Genomic DNA, 14,871 nt, shown 5'->3' with positions numbered 1-14,871 from the left:
GGGAAGAATGTACAGGAGCCTGAAAAGCCAGGTTCAAGAATAGCTTATTTCCTGCAACCATCAGGCTCTTGAACATGACACACTTCTCAACGACTATCATTTCCTATCGACCGCCTTTGGTTGCACTAAAGGACTTCAGTTTTTGCACCAGAAATATGATTATTAATTTATTGGAATGTTGTATTATATATGGATAGGAAAGGTTTCAAGGGATGTGGACCAAACACGGGCAGGTGGGGATAGTGTAGAAGGGGCATCTTGGTCAGTACGGGCAAGTGGGCCGAAGGGCCTGCTTCCATGCTCCACATTATCTGTGTGCGTTGTGTTTACAGGCCTGCTGAGCTGCTGCAAAATTAGTTTCATTGTTCCTTTGACAGTATAAATGGCAATTTAACAATCTTCACTCGTGACTCAGTGTTAGTGGCAGAGCAGCATTGTTAACAGAGCTGTTTCCTCTTAGCTCCAGCAACTGGGATTCAACACTGACCATGGCTGCTGTTGTGTGTGGAGTTTGCACAGTCTTTCAGTGACCATGTGTGGGTTTCCCCAACTAACTCTGGGGGTGGGCACAGACTCAATGACGATGCAGGACAGGTCCGATGTTCTGGCAACTGGTGGTCCGACACCGACTTTAATCCAGACAAAATTCCAAGAATGCACTTGAAATCCCCCACCACCCCTTCCCCCCCCCCCCCCCCCCCCCCCCCCCCCGAAAATGTTACGACAAGGCTGGGACCATTCTGGTCACCAAGCACTGACCTACACTAATCCTACAATAATCCCATTCTATTCTCCCAATAACTCCATCCAGATTCTACAACTCACCTATGCATTCGATGCAATTTACCATGGGCCAATTGACTTACCAACCCACAAGTCTTTGAGATGTGGGAGCAAGATAGAGCTTCCTTCATGTGGTTGTACAGAGAGAATTTGCAAACACCACACGGACAGTACCCAAGGTCAGCGTTAAACCTGGGTGGCTGAAACGGTGAGGCAGTAACTCTGCCTCGTCACTCATCAGATAAGTACAAATTTGTTCACAGCCACAAACAGCTTTAGGGTACTGAGACATCAAGGTTATATTAGCAGCCTAGCTGAGATTTATGACCCAGAGACACAAGTTCGAATCTTACCACACCCACTGGAGAATCTGAATCCAATGAAGTAAATAAATCTGAAGTTATTTATGGCACGGTGGCGCAGCATTAGAGTTGCTGCCTTACAGCGCCAAAGACCCGGATTTGATCCTGAATGTGTCCGTATGATATATCCGGGTTAAAGCCTGCAACACATCCCAAATCTAATTTATACCTCGGGAATAGTGGCTCGCAGTAATACTAAAAGCACTTGTAAAAGGAGAAATGACCTTTGTTTAAATAGAACCATACATGATCTAATGATGTCCCAAAACACTTAACAATCAAGGACAGACTTTCTGACGGTGAGCCAATGTTATAACATAGGAAATGTGACTGCCAATTTACGCATAGCAAAGCCATGAGAAGAAGGCAGTTTGGTGTTTGTGACCAGAAAGCTTCTGCTCTTCTTTGGATAGTACGCTGGGGAGTTTACCATCCAGCTGAGCAGTAACCAGAACCTCAGGTGAACACCTCAACTGAAAGGTGGCGCCTGTGATCAGGGCAGCACAGTGGCGCAGTGGTACAGTTGCTGCCTGACCAACTGTCCAGGGCCTCCTCCATTGTCAGAGTGAGGCCCAGCACAAATTGGAGGAACAGCACCTTATATTTAGCTTGGGTAGCTTACACCCCAGCGGTATGAACATTTACTTCTCTAACTAGTAGCCCTTGGTTTCCCTCTCTCTACATCCCCTCTCCCTTCCATGTTCTCCCACCAGTCTTACTGCCTCCGACTACATTTTATGTCTGTACCGTCCACTCCCCTGACATCAGTCTGAAGAAGGGTCTCGATCCGAAACATCACCCATTCTTTCTCTCCAGAGATGCTGCCTGATCTGCTGAGTTGCTCCAGCATTTTGTGCCTGCCTTACAGCGTCAGATACCCGGGTTCGATCCTGACTATGGGTGCTGCCTGTACGGAGTTTGTACGTTCACCCCGTGATATGCGTGGGTTTTCTCCGGGAAGCTCCTGTTTCCTCCCACACTCCAGAGATGTACGGGTTTGTAGACTAATTGGCTTGGAATAAATGTAAAATGTTTCGCTAGCGTGAGGCTGGGTTTGGTTCATAGCTCACACTCTATGTGAAGGTCCATGGTCCACATTGTTAGAGTGGTCAAAGTTTAGACTCTAATGGAGTTAGCTTGGGCTTTTAAGGTCAGTCTGGGGCTGAAGAGCTGAAGGCTTAAGAAAATTAAGAGTTGCTTCTGATGATTAGTTTGGAGGTATAGATACAGCATGGAAAGATCCCTTATTCCACGTTTCCATTCTATACACTAGGGGCAATGTACAGAAGCCAATTAACCTACAAACCAGCATGTCTTTAGAATAGACAATAGACAATAGACAATAGGTGCAGGAGTAGGCCATTCAGCCCATTGAGCCAGCACCGCCATTCAATTTGATCATGGCTGATCATCCCCAATCAGTACCCCGTTCCTGCCTTCTCCCCATATCCCCTGACTCCTCTATCCTTAAGAGCCCCATCTGGCTCTCTCTTGAAGAATGTGAGAGGAAACCGGAGCACCTGGAGAAAACCCACGCGGTCACAGCGAGAACGCGTAAACTCCGCGCACACAGCACCCGTGGCCAGGATCGAACCTGGGAACCTGGCGCTGTGAGGCAGCAACTCTACCTGCAGCGCCACCATGCCGCCCCACTTGCCGGTTATGCCGGCTGGGGTGAAGATGAGGGGGGAAGAACCGAGACCTGAGGTAGTTTGGAGGAGCATGAGATGGACAAGTTAGAGGGCATTGACCACACAATGGTTAACAATAAGTGCAACGTTGACATGCTATCTTTGGAGGGTAGAAGTGAGCGGAAGATCATGTTCTCAGTGTGATATCATTTGATCTTTTGATACATGTCGGACCTGCATTCACATTTCCCTGCACCAGCGTTCTCCCGTCACTTTGTGCAGTTTGCTGCTGCTCTTGTGTATGTATGATGCATTTGGCAGTCACGGGCAAGGTTCATAGAATTACTCGATCTCAGCGACTCAGCATAATCCGACCGTCATCGGAAAACTGCTGAGGAACAGCTGCCCAGCGACAGAAATGCAAAAGCCGCACGGCCCCGCGATGGTGTTTTCATTGTCATTTTTTAATTGCCCTCGATGATCACCCAGTGATGAAAGGCCAGGGCGATTTATGCCGCATCGGTCTCAGTAACGGTGAGCTGCGGACTTTAATTGTGCGGGAAGGAACCGCAGGTTCTGGCTTATTATGAGGATGGACACAAAGTGCTGGAGTAACTCAACGGGTCAGGCATGTTGGTAAGCGATAGGGGCAGAATTAGGTCATTCGGCCCATCTAGTCTACTCCGCCATTCAATCATGGCAGCATCTCTGATGAAAAAGGTTGGCTGACGTTTCAGGTTGGAACCCTTCTTCAGACTGAAAGTAGAGTGTGGGGGGGGGGGGTTGGAACGAGCGGTAGGAAAAGGCAGGGGGGCTTCAGTTGAGTTCCATCCTATATTACCTTCGTACATGGCTGTACCTCCATCACAAGCTTGTTACAGAGAAACACAGCATCCCTACAGGTTTAGAGGGATATGGGCCAAACTCGGGCAGATGGGACCAGTGTAGCTGGGACGTTGGCTGGTTTGGGCAAGTTGGGCTGAAGGGCCTGTTACCACACTGTATGACTCTAGGACTCTATCACAGGCTGAGCTGTAGCCAGTAACTGATCCCGAAAAGGCAATGGGGAGACATGAGCAAATAGATCCGAGGTTAGCAAAAAAATATAATGCTATAGACCTGACTGCGACTGCACACTCTTGTAACTGTGATCCCATGAAGGGGGGAGTCAACTTGCAAATAAACATGGCACTGTAGACCTAACTGCAACTCCACTCTCTTCTGACAGAGAGACCTCCTAAAGGAAGAAGTCAAAGGCTGCAGCCACTGTTTGAATACCTAAAGGGGCTGCCCCTTGCCTTCTGGCTGCATTTTTCACCCACCATCCTCATCTTTGGACACCCTGTGCGTAGGGGAGAGGGTAGGGCTGAAGATGTCCTGGTTGGGTTGCTCCTGGGCCTGGCCAAGTTGACCATCCGCGAGTCAAGGCTCCAGGCGGTGGAGGGCTCCACCCGAGCCGGCTGCCTGCCCCTTTTCCGGGGTTACGTCCGTGCCCGGGTGCGGAGAGAAAGGGAATACGCCCTGTCTGTGGGCACCCTGAGGGAGTTCCGCAACCGCTGGGCACCGAGGGGGGTTGAATGTATCCTGGACAAGGATTGCAATATAGTTGTTTAGCAGTTGCTTAGCATATTTGTTTGTCTTGTATTATGATGGTGTTTTGTTTAATTGTATTGTAAATACTATTTTAATATTTGAATAAATATTTTTGATTTTTTTAAAAAAGGAAGAAATCAACGCAGTAGCTTAGTTTAGTTTAGTTTAGAGATACGGTGTGGAAACAGGGCTGCTCCATCGAGTCTGCTCTCCGACAAGCGATCCCCGCACACTTACACTATCCTACACATACTAGGGACAATTTTACATTTACAGCAAGCCAATTAACCTACTAACCTGTACGTCTTTGGCAAGTGGGAGGAAACCGAAGATCTCAGAGAAAACACACACAGGTCACAGCGAGAACGTACAAACTCCGTACAGACAGCACTCGTAGTCGGGATCGAACCTGAGTCTCCACGCTGCAAACGCAGTAAGGCGGGAACTCTACCGCTGCGCCACCGTGCCGCCCTTACATTTTATTTAATTTAATTTATTTTATTTTAGATCCAGATTGGTCTACTCTTCCTGATGATCCCATGGCCTTCTGCAAAGGGTGCTGCACCATTCACTCCCCACGTTCAAGTGTTGAAGGAGCCTGGCTCTGGCGGGGGAGGGGCAGGGGAGGGGGGTGTTGTCCTTGGACTGCACAGGGTTACAGAAGCAATCTCCAGGGACACCCACTGCCCTCTGCAAATAATCGAGGTGAGGACACAATTTTCCATTAAAACTGACACGGTTGTATTGGCATCAATTTTATCCTTGATAGAAAACTTTGGGGGAAAGAATGCATATCCTATAGTGTAAAATAGTCAATGGCCTAAAATACCTGTGTACTGCTCTGGATACATATTGTTGTGTAGCTGGAAATCGACTCACAACTTACCCTCCGGCAGAGAAATATCAAGTCCCAAGAGGGAAATTCAATCTTCTTATGTTCTAATTAGGTTTACATTTTAATTAGAAAATTTGCTCAGGCGTTAACTCTCTCTTCCTAGATTATGTTAACATTAGAGTCATAGAGTGTTGCATTGTGGAAAGAGGCCCTTCGGCCCAACTTGCCCACACCGACCAACCTATCCCAGCTACACTAGTCCCATTTGGTCCACATTCCTCCAAACCTATCCTATCCATGTACCTGTCAAACAGCTTCTTAAATGTTGGGATAGTCCCTTCCTCAATTATCTCCTCTGGCAGCTTGTTCCATGCATCCACCACTTTTTGCGTGAAAAAGTTACCCCTCAGATTCCTATTAAATCTTTTCCCCTACACCTTAAACCTATGTCTTCCGGTCCTTGATTCACCTACTCTTTGCATCTACCCGATCTATTCCTCTCATGATTTTATACACCTCAATAAGATTCCCCCTCATCCTCCTGCGCTCCAACAAATAGAGTTCCAGCCCACTCAACCTCTCCCTATTGCTCACACCCTCTAGACCTGGCAACATCCTCGTAAATCTTCTCTGTACCCTTTCCAGCTTGACAACATCTTTCCAATAACATGGAGCCCAGAACTGAGCACAATATTCTAAATGCAGTTTCATCAACGTCTTATACAACTGCAACATGACATCCCAACTTCTATACTCAGTAATCTGACTGATGAAGGCCAAAGAGCCAAAAGCCTTTTCTACCTGCGACTCCACCTTCAAGGAACTAGGCACCTGCACTCCTAGATCCCTCTGCATTACAACACTCCAGAGCCCTGCCATTCATTGTTAGATGTTAGACTTTCCAAAATGTAACAGCTCACATTTTTCTGTATTAAATTCCATCAACCATTCCTCAGCCCACCTGGCCAATCGATCAAGATCCTGCTGCAATCTTTCACAACCATCTTCACTATCTGCAAAACCACCCTGTTTTGTATCATCAGCAAACTTGCTAATCTTGCCCTGTATGTTCTCATCCAAATCATTGATGTAGATGACAAACAGTAACGGGCCCAGCACCGAACCCTGAGGCACACCACTAGTCACAGGCCTCCAGTCCGAGAAGCAACGTTCCACCATCACCCTCTGCTTCCTTCCATGAAACTGAATTTCTATCCAATGGTGCAATAGCATAGGTTCAGTCTAGTTCAGTTTAGAGATACAGCGTGGAAACAGGCCCTTCGACCCACTGAGTCCATGCCGACCACCAATCACTGTGTACACAAGCACTATCCTATACACTAGGGACAATTTACCATTTTTAACCTGCAATTAAGCCAATTAACCTACAAACCTGTACGTCTTTAGAGTGTGGGAGGAAACCTGAGCACCAGGAGAAAACCACACGGTCAAGGGAAGAACGTACAAACTCTGTACAGATGGCACCCATAGTCAGCATTCAACCCAGGTCTCTGGCACTGAAAGGCAGCAACTCTACTGCTGTGAGACTGTGCCACCCAGTCCCGACATGATTTTCAACCTCCCTGGTCTGGGAAATAATGGACCTTATTTTCTCACGGAACAACTAGATTTTACCAACCTTATTTCCCCGAAGACATAAAAAAGTGCAAATGCCGGAATCTTGAGCAAAAGACAAAATGCTGGAGGAACTCAACGGGTCGGGCGGCATCTGTGGAAGAATGTGCAGAGTCTGTGTTTTGGATCCAGACCTCTCTTCGGCCGAACTGGTTGAAGTGTTCCAACCTGAAACGTCGTCTGTCTATTCGCTCCATGGATGCTGCCTGACTCTCACAGAGTTTCTCCAGCAATTTGTGGTTTTTTTGCTCAGGATTCCAGAATCCGGATTTTGTTTTTGTCTTCATTTCCCCAGAGGATATGCTATTGAAAAGCCTGATACACAAGCACGTTAGACTTCTTAGACATTTGAGATACAGTGCAGAAACAGGCCCATCAGCCCACCGAGTCCACTTCAACCAGCAACAGCCCCGTACACTAGCACGAGGGCAATTTACAATTTTACCGAAGCTAATACACCTACAGACCTGCACACCTTTGGAATGTGGAACAAAACTGGAGCACCCGGAGAAAACCCACGTGGTCACAGGGAGAATAAATGAATGAATCAATCAATTTATTGGCCAAGTATTCACATACAAGAAATTTGCCTTGGTGCTCCACCCGCACGTGGCAACATGACATACAGTGGCAGTTAGGAATGACGCATAAAACATTAAAAGTTAATAATAAAACATTGTCGGTTAAAGGTACAAAATCCGTGCAGACAGCATCCGTAAGCAGAATTGAACCTGGGTCTCTGGCACTGTAAGGCAGCAACTCATTTGCTGTGCCAACATGCCGCCACAAGTCTTGATCTTCACTGAGTTTGCTGATCTCCTGTGGACCTAAATACAGTGTATTCCAGGAAGCATTGTTCCATTCCAGGCTCCAGTGTATTCCAGGAAGCATTGCCTATGAAGGTCATGTTCCTACTCACTCTCAGCTACTCAATCACCGGGCCTGTCCAAGCTGTGGTTGCTCACCTCTGGTATATCTTGCTGCTTGTTGCTGTATCAAGGAGGTCACCAGGCCCATTCCTGGAGAAGGGGAGGCTTTATCTATGTTTCTTTCAGCCCTCGGAGCAGGTCGTGTAAGAATTTGCATAATTAAACTGCAAGCTTTATGAGCCTGTCCCACTTACGCGACTTTTCCGGCGACTGCCGGCACCCGTCATAGGTTGTTACAGGTGGTCGAAAATATTCAACATGTTGAAAATCCAGCGGCGACCAGAACAAGGTACGACTCTTTGGGCGACTACTCACGGCCATACAGTCTTCACCCACGACATGTCACTAGGGTGTCACCTGTATGGTCGTGAGTCGTCTCTTTGTCACCCAAAGAGTTGTAGCATCTTTCTGATCGTCACTGAATTTTCAACATGTTGAAGATTTTCGGTGACCTATGACAAGTGCCGGCAGTCGCCGAAAAAGTTGTGTAAGTGGGACAGTCCCTTTAGTGGGTTGCATTCATCTAGTATTGTTCCACAAGGCCACCTTCACCAGAAGGTGTTGGCTACAAACTTAAAGGTTTGCTGCGGCCCCCTTTGCACAAAGATAATACGTCTGGTCTTTACAGTTCTTCGCCAGCCTATCAGTTTCCCTTTGAACCCAGGGAGCACTCACTTCTCTAAGTAGCAACACTCCCCTGTAACTGGAAGAGTGCTGCTTTGATTGACTTCATTCTGAATGGTTCAATGATCCAATGGTTCTTTATAGTCATCTATGCACTGCGCGGTGAAATTCGTGTTTTGCGTAGCTGTCACATGCGCATTTGGCATATTTTGACGTCAGTTACAAAAGTCCAAAGTCCACGGTCCAGTCCACATGCTGGTACTGGAGCGCCCCCAGTCCAGGTAAGTCCAGGTCAGTCCAGGTCAGTCCAGGTAAGCCCAGGTTAGCCCCAGCCCATTGCAGGGCCTCCTCCATCACCCTCGACCAGCTCGGCCAAAATCCCTCTCCTCGACTGACCACCTCTGTGCCCCAGCTCCCTCCTTCAAGGGCTGGCTGCCAATGTTGTAGCTCCAAGGTTAAGTACTGCACGATCGTACAATTGATCAATAGAATACACTGTAATACATCTTTGCAGAAGGAAACTTGGCAAAGCTGTTTTGGAAATGTTGTAATTAGAGATCACGTTGTTTACGGGACTTTCATAAACGGTTCTCTGCTGATACACCGTGCTGCTTTAATGTAGTCAAACAATTCCTTGGCTAAGCCCTTCTGCGAGGATGCTGCCTGAAAGATATAATGGAAGAGAGACTGTGAAATGGCCTCACAACAGATCCTCACCCACTTTGTTCTCCAAGTGACTCTAGCAAGGAGGTTGACACTTAAGTCCCATCCAGACTAGCCTACCGAGCCCATTCGATGTTCTAAACTGCAGACACTCGTTCAAAAATATGGCTCGCCAACCCCTTCTTGGGGTAAGCAGGGAGAGTTGAGCAATAACTGTTGCTAGCCAATGACGCAGAGAATAATTTCTATAAAGAAGACTTTTGGCTATTCTGCAGAATTTAATCAGAAGCAGATTCAATCCTTGTGATCGTACTGCAGATTAAAACAGTAACCAGAGGCCCTCAATGGTTCTCCACTCTCTATCTTGCTCTGGGGGTGAGTGCGCTACTGGTGTGATTTGGGTGTGAATGTTTCATTGTTAGCTGAGTGTACGCTGTGGTTTAAGCACGATACACGGTCTCTGCTGTCAGATGTGAGTTTAGTTTTGTTTCGAGATACAGCGCAGACAGGCACTTCAGCCAACCAGCGATCCCCACGCACTAACACCATCCTCCTACACACTAGGGGACAATTTACCATTTTTATCAAGGCCAATTAAGCTGCAAACCTGTACGTCTTTGGAATGTGGGAGGAAACGGGAGATCCTGGAGAAAACCCACGCAGGTCACGGTGAGAACGTACAAACTCCATACAGACAGTTCACCCGTAGTCAGGATCAAACGCGGGCCTCTGGTGCTGTGAGGCAGCAACTCTACCGCTGCGCCACCGTGCCGCCCTATTGCCGAGTTGATTTGTTTTTGTCTAGTTGTAGAGATACAGGGCAAAAACAGACCCTTCAGCCCACCGAGTCCACGCCGATCAGAGATCCCCACACACGATCACCATCCTACACACACTAGGGGCAATTTGCAAAGTTACCAAAGCCAATTAGCCTACAAACCTGTTTGGCTTTGGTGGGAGGAAACCAGAGATCCTGGGGAAAACCCAGGTAGTTCTCCCTCTGTGGTTTGCCTAATGAGTAGCAGTATTTAAAGCGTCTAAAGGCACGATTGCTGTCCCGTTCCATTGAGGCAGGTTTACAAGCTCCACTGCGTTCAAAACACAGCTAGGACAAGATTTATCTTCACTGCCGTTATGCTCGTATAAACTCAGTGTCTTCCTGTGGTTTATCCCTAACCAGGACTTGTTGTGCTGAAAGATTATCAATGCTCTGTCAGGGCAGAATAACCTATTGTGAAACCACTAACGGCATCAATGGAATTTGAAGTCAGCTTGAACTAATGCTGGGGAAAAGCAACTCCAATAGAGGCAATCTCCCCACAAGATAAGCCGAGAACATACGTCTCTTTCCGCATTGATTTGCTCGCTGTCATCACCTCCTCTCCTGCAGCAGGTCATAGAGACATCGAGTCATAGAGTGATACAGAGAAAACAGGCCCTTCGGCCCAACTTGCCCACACTGGCCAACATGTCCCAGCTACACTAGTCCCAGCTGCCCGCATTTGGCCCATATCCCTCCAAACCTGTCCTATCCATGTCATCTGTCTGTTTCTTAAATGTTGGGATAGTCCCTGCCTCAACTACCTCCTCTGGTAGCTTGTTCCATGCACCCACCACTGTGAAAAAAGTATCCCTCAGATTCCAATTAAATCTTTTTTCCCTTCACATTAAACCTATGAAAACAGAGAGAATGAGAAGCAGTTTCTTTCCAGAAACCATTAGGACTGTAAACTTCTATCTTACCAGGGACCAACTTATGCCCCTGTCCCACTTAGGAAACCTGAACGGAAACCTCTGGAGACTTTGCGCCCCACCCAACGTTTCCGTGCGGTTACCGGAGGTTTTTGTCAGTCTCCCTACCTGCTTCCACTACCTGCAACCTCCGGCAACCACCTGCAACCTCCGGGAACCGCATGGAAACCTTGGGTGGGGCGCAAAGTCTCCAGAGGTTTCCGTTCAGGTTTCCTAAGTGGGACAGAGGCATTATTAACGGTACCAATTTACTGTTGTGTGGTGTCTTTATAAATTGCTGTTTCTTCTTTTTTTCATCCCACAAATATGTAATATGTGAATATGTGATTCTGTTCCATTCTGTTTTGTAGTTTTGTTTTTGCATAATCGCAAGCATTGCCACTTTTCATTTCACTGCGCATCTCGTTTGTATATGTGACGAATAAACTTGACTTGACTTGACTTGACTTGACTTGACTTGACTTGACTTGACTTGACTTGACTTGACTAGGGGTGCTGCACTGGCAGCAGCCTCTACCTACAGCCGGTCTGCTATTTCTGTCTTTTTATTATTTTGAGTTAGTCTAAAGTGTTGTGTTGTGCGAAACTTTAACTTTTCTATGTGGGGGAGGGGGGCAGGGTAAGGGGGGAAACCGTTTCTCAGTCTCTTCCTGGCGGGGACGCGACTATTTCTCCGAGTCGCGTCCTCGCCCCCCACCTCGCGGCCTACCAGCTGGATCGTAGCGGCCTTTCCTGCCGGGGACCGGGAACCGGACCAGGGCTGCTACAGCGGCGGCGCAGCGCTGGAGTCACCACGGAGCGGGCGATGCCTACCTGGGTCGCCGTTGGAGCTCCGGAGCGTTGGGTGCGGAGAGCTACCAACGCGGGCGGCGCTGAACGGCATCGTGGAGTCCTGGGGCGCCTTGCAGAGGGTCGCCAGCAGCGGGTCTCCACCCGGCGCGGCCTGCGGACTTTGGGAGCCGCAGACTCTGGTAGGAGGGGGCCGACTCTGTGTCCACGTCGCTGAGGACGTCCTGCAGCCCCGACGTCGGACTTTTAACACCCCGGCGAGCGGTCCTGAACATCGGGCCACCCGTAGCGGCAACTGCGGAGGGCTTGGGGAGGCCCTGACCACGGGGAATAGTGGAGGAAGAGACTGACTTTGGTGCCTTCCCACACAGTGGGGAACTTTGATTCTGCTGTGTGGGGATGTTTTATGTCAAACCCTATAGTGTGTTGTGTCCTGTTGATTTTTATTGTATGGCTGTATGTAAATTCATTTCACTGTGCCATCAGGCACATGTGACAATTAAATCTATCTTGAATCTTGAATCTTGAATCTTGATATCCTCTGATTCTCGATTCCCCTACTCTGGGCAAGAGACTCTGTGCATCTGCCCGGTTGATTCCTCCCATGGTTTTATACACATCTGCGAGATCACCCCTCACCCTCCTGCGCTCCAGGGAGTAGAGAATTTAGGCCATTCAGCACGTCCAATTAATTCTATCATTCAGCCAGTGATTTGCTCACATGTACCTTAACCTTATCCTTACCTTGATTGAGCTCCATATCCTTCAATAACCTAACTGAACAATGAATTTAGCAATCTCTGTTGCGAGACCCCCAATTGGGTCATTTTTAATATCTTTTGGCAAATGAATACTTCAGTTATAGATAAAAAGGAAATTGAAATTTATAGATTGGTTTAAACCAGACTGCAACTGATGAATGAGACGCCAATGGGCTCTGGTGTAAGGGGCCGTTAAGGGATGTGTTGTATTCCCATTGCAGGGATGTCTTGGCATGACATCTTCCCTTATGTGATGGATGACTCCAGATTAATATTACTGCTCTCTGCTCGAGGTTATTTGTTTTCGCTGCTGCAGAGACTAAAGTCAGCAAAAGAGATTTCACATATTTCCTTGTATCTTAAAAATATTTAGTAACAATAGGCCCAGTAAAACTATTTGCTTTCCAAATATTGCAGTCACCTGCTCTTCAATCACTCCTCCCTCTGGAAACACATTCGATTACCCCGTGAACACATTTGTGTGCTACTTTCCTTTGTTTCGATCCATATTCTTGCTGAATCACCTGAGCTGTCGATTTTCCCTGATCTCCTTACGTATTCTGAAATTCCTTCTGTGTACGAAAGAACTGCAGAATGCTGGTTTAAATCGAAGGTAGACGCACAATGCTGGAGTAACTCAGCGGGTGAGGTCGATTCTTTGGAGAGAAGGAATGGGTGACGTTTCTGGTCGATACCCTTCTTCAGACTCTGCACAAAATGCTGGAGTAACTCAGCGAGTGAGGCAGCATCTCTGGAGAGAAGGAATGGGTGACGTTTCGGGTGACCCGAAACGTCACCCATTCCTTCTCTCCAGAGATGCTGCCTCACCCGCTGAGTTACTCCAGCATTTTGTGTCTACCTGAAATCCTTATGTGTTTTTCGGAATAATTTATCCTTAAGATTTGTTCCAATTTTGTCAGTTGATTCTTGTAATGATTTAGTTTCGTATTTTTTAATTTATTAATTTTTTTTTGGGTCAAGGATAGAGAGTTCACGTCGATCGCGGCCCTGCCTCCACCCATCATTCCACCACCACGCACAAGAAGCACAAGACACGCACCATTATATACAGATGCCGAGACGTGTGTTCAACTCCGGCTGAACAACTTGTGTGTGGACTCGATAAGCAGAAGAAGTTCTTTTTATTGTCAAGTGAGCAGTAGTACAGTGAAAAAAAATGTTCTGCATTTATCCAGACAAATCATACTATACTCTAGACTTTGGAGAAGCAGCGTGGAAACAGGCACTTCTGCCCTAACCAGCAATCACTCTGTACACTTGTACTATCCTACACACGCTAGGGACAATTTTACTGAAGGCAATTCACCTACAAACCCGAACGTCTTTGGAGTGTGGGAGAAAACTGGAGCACCCGGGGAAAACCCACGTGGTCACAGGGAGAACGTACAGACTCTGTACAGACAGTACCCATAGTCAGGATCGAACCCGGGTCTCTGGCACTATAAGGCGGCAGCTCTACCACTGCACCACCATGCCGTGCATAATTAGTACAATAAATCCTCTTCTGGAACATCACGCAGAGGGTCGCCATGTTCTGGTGCTATCTTGCACTTCCCAATCTCTGGTAAGTCCAATCACGGCCCTGGGAGATAGGCAGTTTCTGACTTCCTCACTTTAAGGTCCAGGTACTGGAGTGATGAAGCAGGGGTCGGCTTGTTCCACCACTGTTCCGTGCAGCTGCCTCAGACCCGGTCCGCTCGCTCGCTGGTTGATGCAGGGCCTCCTGCAGCCGCCTGCACCGACGCCAACACCCACGTCCACCGCAAACCTCTGGCAGCCACCCCTCCGTGTCCGTGCAACGAGATCACCAAGTCACCGCTACCCGACCCAACCACAGAACATCATAAATTCTAGAGGGAAATATTTACACTGTGTAGCTTTCCGCTTCTTTTTTCGTAAAATCCAATTATTAGAGAGTCACAAAGTCATACAGCATGGAAGCAAGCCCTTCAGCCCAACTTGCCCATGCCGACCTACATGCCCAGCCTATCCCATATATTTAATGCAGTTCGATCTTGATGATGGGCTAGGAATACCCAGTCATAGAAACATAGAAATTAGAAACATAGAAATTAGGTGCAGGAGTAGGCCATTCGGCCCTTCGAGCCTGCACCGCCATTCAATATGATCATGGCTGATCATCCAACTCAGTATCCCGTACCTGCCTTCTCTCCTTACCCCCTGATCCCCTTAGCCACAAGGCCACATCTAACTCCCTCTTAAATATAGCCAATGAACTGAACTACCCTCTGGCAGAGAGTTCAAGATTACCCTCTCTGTCTGAAAAAAAGTTCTTCTCATCTCGGTTTTAAAGGATTTCCCCCCCTTATCCTTAAGCTGTGACCCCTTGTCCTGGACTTCCCTAACATCGGGAACAATCTTCCTGCATCTAGCCTGTCCAAACCCCTTAAGAATTTTGTAAGTTTCTATAAGATCCCCTCTCAATCTCCTAAATTCTAGAGAGTATAAACCAAGTCTATCCAGTCTTTCTTC

General features: G+C 47.6%; 1 long non-coding RNA gene across 1 annotated transcript; it reads left to right on the top strand.

Annotated features, from left to right (window-relative positions):
- Positions 1-2,859: 2,859 nt before the first annotated feature.
- On the top strand, positions 2,860-14,570 carry LOC129712766 (uncharacterized). Its single transcript, XR_008726127.1, has 3 exons — positions 2,860-3,412; positions 4,877-5,074; positions 13,339-14,570. It is a non-coding gene; the product is annotated as an uncharacterized LOC129712766 (long non-coding RNA).
- Positions 14,571-14,871: the final 301 nt, after the last annotated feature.

This window comes from Leucoraja erinacea, chromosome 33 (genome assembly GCF_028641065.1).
Source record: "Leucoraja erinacea ecotype New England chromosome 33, Leri_hhj_1, whole genome shotgun sequence".
NCBI lineage: Eukaryota > Metazoa > Chordata > Chondrichthyes > Rajiformes > Rajidae > Leucoraja > Leucoraja erinaceus.
Note: the sequence above shows the minus strand (reverse complement) of the source record. Positions and strands in the feature narration are given on the sequence as shown.